The sequence below is a fragment of the Oncorhynchus kisutch genome, linkage group LG26, assembly GCF_002021735.2.
Source record: "Oncorhynchus kisutch isolate 150728-3 linkage group LG26, Okis_V2, whole genome shotgun sequence".
NCBI classification, from domain to species: domain Eukaryota; kingdom Metazoa; phylum Chordata; class Actinopteri; order Salmoniformes; family Salmonidae; genus Oncorhynchus; species Oncorhynchus kisutch.
The window spans coordinates 35,281,858-35,287,857 of record NC_034199.2 but is presented as its reverse complement, the minus strand read 5'-3'; positions in this window follow the sequence as shown (position 1 = coordinate 35,287,857).

Genomic DNA, 6,000 nt, shown 5'->3' with positions numbered 1-6,000 from the left:
GAACGCCGTTACAGAATCACCCACCACACACGGACCGAGCGGCGTGGTTACAGGCAGCGACCGCAGGAGAAGCGAAAGGAGGAATGGACATGGGAAGACGTATTGGATGGCAAAGGTTGTTACACTTGGGAGGAGATACTGGCTGGAAGAGATCGCCTCCCATGGGAACAGGTGGAGGCACTTAGGAGAGCAGAGGCAGCCGGAGATAAGAGCCGACGTTATGAGGGAACACGGTTGGCAAGGAAACCCGAAAAGCAGCCCCAAAAATGTATTGGGGGGGGCTCAGAGGGAGAGTGGCTGAGTCGGGTGTCAGACCTGAGCCAACTCTCCCTGCTAATCGTGAAGAGCAGTTGCAGTGGGAGAGGCTGCATCACTTGGAGAATTGGACATGGGAGGAGGAACTGGACGGAAAAGGACCCTGGGCTCAGCCTGGAGAATATCGCCGTCCCAAGGAAGAACTAGAGGCGGCTAAAGCAGAGAGGCGCTGGTATGAGGAGCACGGCGACGCGGATTGAAGCCTGAGAGTCGGCCCCAAAAATGTATTGGGGGGGGGGGGCTTACAGGGAGTATGGCTATGCCAGGTAGGAGACCTGTGCAAACTCCCTGTGCTTACCGGGGGGCTAAAGAGACCGGGCAGGCACCGTGTTATGCTAGTGAGCGCACGGTGTCTCCAGTGCGGGTGCATAGCCCGGTACGGTTCATACCAGCCCTTCGTATTGGCCGGGCTAGAGTGGGCATCGAGCCAGATAAGCTTGGGCAGGCTCGGTGCTCAAGAGCTCCACACACCAGTCCTCCGGTAGCAGCTCCCTGCACCAGGCTTCCTGTGCGTGTCCTCGCTCCAGTATTACCAGTGCCCGCACCACGCATCAGGCCTACAGTGCGCCTCGCCTCTCCTGCTCTGTCGGAGTCTCCCGCCTGTTCAGCACAGCCAGAGCCTTCCTTCCCTCCTGCGCTGTCGGAGTCTCCTGTCTGTTCAGCGCAGCCAGCGTTTTCCTCCTCTCCTGCGCTGTCGGAGTCTCCCGCCTGTTCAGCGCTATCAGAGCCTTTCTTCTCTACAGCGCTGCCGGAGCCTCCTGCCTGTTTGAAGCAGCCTGAGCTGCCAGTCTGCAGGGTGCTGTCAGCCTGCATGGAGCAGTTAGAGCTGTCAGTCTGCATGAAGCAGCCAGAGCTGCCAGTCTTTAAGGAGCTGCCAGTCTGCAAGGAGCTGCCAGTCTGCAAGGAGCTGTCAGCCTGCATGGAGCAGTCAGAGCTGTCAGTCTGCAAGGAGCTGCCAGTCTGCAAGGAGCTGCCAGTATGCAAGGAGCTGCCAGTCTGCAAGGAGCTGTCAGCCTGCAAGGAGCTGCCAGTCTGCAGGGAACTGTCAGTCTGCAAGGAGCTGTCAGTCTGCAAGGAGCTGTCAGTCTGCAAGGAGCTGCCAGTCTGTAAGGAGCTGTCAGTCTGCAAGGAGCTGCCAGTCTGCAAGGAGCTGCCAGTCTGCAAGGAGCTGCCAGTCTGCAAGGAGCTGTCAGTCTGCAAGGAGCTGCCAGTCTGCAGGGAACTGTCAGTCTGCAAGGAGCTGTCAGTCTGCACGGAGCTGTCAGTCTGTAAGGAGCTGTCAGTCTGCAAGGAGCTGTCAGTCTGCAAGGAGCTGCCAGTCTGCAAGGAGCTGCCAGTCTGCAAGGAGCTGCCAGTCTGCAAGGAGCTGTCAGCCAGCATGGAGCAGTCAGAGCTGTCAGTCTGCATAGAGCAGCTAGATCCGCCAGTCAACCAGAATCTTCCAGATCTGCTAGTCAACCTGAATCTTGTGTGGAGCTGGAGGAGTTAGAGCCCAGTCTATGTACGTAGATAAGATGAGAGCACCCCTCCAGCTAGGATGGAGTCCGTCACTCCTCAGCAGGGCAGGCTTGGTCCTGTTTGTGGCTGAGTCCCAGAAAGAGGGCCAATCATCTTTTGGGAGGGGCAGAAAACAGGTTTCAACAAGCGATTGAGTTGTAAGACTCTGCTGTAGAGCTCATCACTCCCCCTAACTGGGAGGGGGGCAGAGACAATTACTCTATTCTGACACAATTTTCTAGCTGATTTACACGCTGAAGCTATGTTGCGCTTGGTGACCTCTGACTGTTTCATCCTAACATCGTTGGTGCCGATGTGGATAACAATATCCCTATACTCTCTGCACTCGCCAGTTTTAGCCTTAGCCAGCACCATCTTCACATTAGCCTTAACATCAGTAGCCCTGCCCCCTGGTAAACAGTGAATGATCGTTGGATGATTATTTTTAAGTCTAATACTACGGGTAATAGAGTAGCCAATGATTAGGGTGTTCAATTTGTCAGAGCTAATGGTGGGAGGCGTCGGCGTCTCAGAGTCTGTAACCGGTGGAGGAGAGACCAGAGAAGAGATATAACTGCGAAGTGACTCTGACTCGTTGCTTAATGGGGAGAACCGGTTGAAAGTTTCTGTCGGCTGAATGAGCGACACCTGTTGAGCATTTTTACAGCATTTCCCTCCAGAAGCTATGAGAAAATTGTCCGGCTGCTTGGACTGTGCAAGGGGATTTATACTACTATCTGTACTTATTGGTGGCATAGTCACTGTTTCATCCTTTCATACACTTAAATTACCCTTGCCTAATGATGGGCTTGCAGCACGGCTACCCTCTCTGTAAGGTGATCCTTATCCTATATATTATGAGTACATCGACTGCAACTAGAAGGCATAATGTTAATGTTACTGCTTGGCTTTGGCTGGTGGAGGTCGTGTAGAACCATGTCCTGATAAAGCGTCCGGGGTGAAAAAGTTGAATTAAAAAAGTTGAGCGAGGGAAAAATAAAAAATATAAAATGGTAATTAAAAAGTAAAAATGTAAAGTTGACAGGTAAAAAAAGGAACCGTTTGCTTGTCGGCGGACCTCCGGAGCAGGTTGTCACTTTGTTTGACTTTGTAAACAACAATTAAATGCACAAATAATTATGGTTGTTAAAGGTCTTGTTAAGACTGAATGGTTAGACTTTAGCTTTATCTGTATTTAACATCCCCTGTATTCTCCCCATAGACTCCCCACAGTGTTGGTGCCATATCAAATTATTTTAATGCATACAACTGAATGTAAACATGAATCCAAAGTTAAACACAATTAACACTGAATGGTAATGGAATATGTATGGCCATCATTAACAAGAAGAAACATACATGAATCAGACTAATATTAGTAAACTATTGGAGTTTAATGAATTACAATATTGTCACCAAATTATTGAATAGCCAAAATAAGCTCATAAGAACTAAAACTATAGTAACAGTTATCATATACTTTAGGCCTAATCATATGCAGTACCGTAACACTTTACTGTATATGAGCTTTAGTTGTCATGATTAGTTGAGGGAAATGAATAGAGGACAATGGGAGCGTTGCCAACCAGACATCTTATTGGTCCAGATGGGAAAGTAATATGGGAGGGGCCACCAGATGGAGGATACTAGTAGAGAAGCACGGTTAGGGCCCGTGCCATACTGTTGGAAGGAGAGAGTCTTTAAAACTACTCTCTTTTCTGAATCAGGACTTTTCCTTCACTCTATCTAAATATTATCCAGGATAGAAAATCAGTTAACGTGATATCCACATTTTATCCTTAGGATATCAGGTAAGTGGGAGGAGAAGTCTGACTAAACTGCCACAGATGTGGTAGAGGCTCTTAGACAAATGGACTGGTTCCCATTGGGTAGATGAGCTATGTGATCTATGTTTGTCAGCCAAACGTGTTACACTCCCGTGGAAAAGTGTAGGCCAGTCGAGCACATTGTGGGTTCGGCCCTCAAAATCAATTGATACGACTCCCATAAACGGACACAACGCAAATAGTAGTTTATGTAACTGTTATAATCAGTGATGATACCTGAAAAACTTGCATCTGTCACAAAACAGACTTGACATTCACTCTGTCAATGGACACTACTATAATCTATTTTGGTTGTTCTGAGCATCCTCCTGTTGATCCCACCTTTACCTTAGGGTTTCCATGTTCCATGTTCTGAAATAACAGGTGCATTGTACACATTACACACTGCAAACTGTTAGTATATACTAACACAATGTTATCGTAGCGATTAGAAGTTCATATTCTGTGGCTGAAGCATTACTCCAAGTTCGTCAAACAAATCAGACAGAAGTTAAAAAGAGACATGATGTTCTGTGTATAACCATTTGTTGAGTCTATAAATGCAGTTTTGGTGATTAGGAGTTGTTTGCTGTAATTAGGGAAGATCTCCCAGTGGGCCAGTGGAATGGAGGGACATCACTTGATTACCTCCATTAAGAATCTCTCTTTCTCTCTCTCTCTCTCTCTCTCTCTCTAAAGGAGGATGACATGGAAAAAGCTGAAATGGACCAACCAAACAACACTTTTAATGAATGAATAATTTATGCTACTGTAAATTGTCTAGATGAGTCACTGTAGAGGAGGATGGTGTTACTTTTGACCCTTTTAAAACAAATAATAAAAAATGTCCTGTGTGAGATGCCAACACAATTATTCTCATCTTGTCACTGTTATTTTAGGTGTGTTAAGTTACAGGTTAATCAAGAGCCAAATGCAGAATCCATTCATTCTAGACCCCTGTCATTCCTCTCCATTCCATTCTACATCCATCCCTCTGAGAATGCTCGCAGTCCATTTACCCTTGAAGCTACATTTTCCCTATTAAAACTGGAGGGCTTTTCTTTCATCTAGCAAGTCCCAATACAGCACATTTAGATTATGCAAGATGTATGTTCTGTGAAAGGCCAAATGTAGCTCTTTGTAGAGGTGAGGCAGAATTGGGATGTTTTTGTCATATTTATGTCATATTTATGAGGAAGCAGGAAAGGATTATTGCGTGTCCGGAGGAAGTGGTCTAACCAACATATGGTTAACTGCCGCCACACAGCAAATTCTCCATTGTTAAATCAACACTGAAAGACTGAAAGACTGAAAGACTGGGACCATATACACACTGAAACCTGTGTTACATTAACACATTGCTTTGTGTAAAACCTTATTTGAATATTTCCCAGAGTGCCTTGCCTTTAGAGTGAATTGTAGAGTTACCACTCATGACTGTATTCGTTAGTGAAAGAGACATGGTTTTTGCATTCATCCATTGGTAATTGTATGAACTTCACCAAGTGAGATCCTAAATGAATATGTAATTATTATTATTATTTTTGTTGTTAATATTATTATTATATATACAGTATATTTGTATTTATTTAACACTATTCAATGCCTATGTCTCTTCTTCCTATTAAGTGTCCTTTAGTAGTGGTAGTAGTTCTTTGCAGCAATTTGACTATGAAGGCCTAATTCACTCAAAATTAGTACCTGCAAAATACCAGTCTCAACATCAACAATGAAGAGGCGACTCCGGGATGCTGGCCTTCTAGGCAGAGTGGCAAAGAAAAAGCCATATCTCTGTGTTCTTTTACCCAACTGAATCTTTTCTTTTTATTTGCCAGTCTAAGATATGGCTTTCTCTTTGCAACTCTGCCTAGAAGTCCAGCATCCCGGAGTAGCCTCTTCACTGTTGACGTTAAGACTGGTGTTATGCGGGTACTATTCAATTAAACTGCCAGTTGAGGACTTGTGAGGCGTCTGTTTCTCAAACTAGACACTCTAATTTACTTGTCCTCTTGCTCAGTTGTGAACCGGGCCTCCGACTCCTCTTTCTATTCTGGTTAGCGCCAGTTTGCGCTGTTCTGTGAAGGGAATACTTCACAGTGTTGTATGAGATCTTCAGTTTCTTGGCAATTTCTCGCATGGAATAGCCTTCATTTCTCAGAACAAGAATAGACTGACGAGTTTCAGAAGAAAGTGCTTTGTTTCTGGACATTTTGAGCCTGTAATCGAACCCACAAATGCTGATGCACCAGAACCAGTCTAAAGAAGGCCAGTTTATTGCTTCTTTAATCAGAACAACAGTTATCAGCTTTGCTAACATAATTGCAAAAGGGTTTTCTAATGATCAATTAGCCTTTTAAAATTA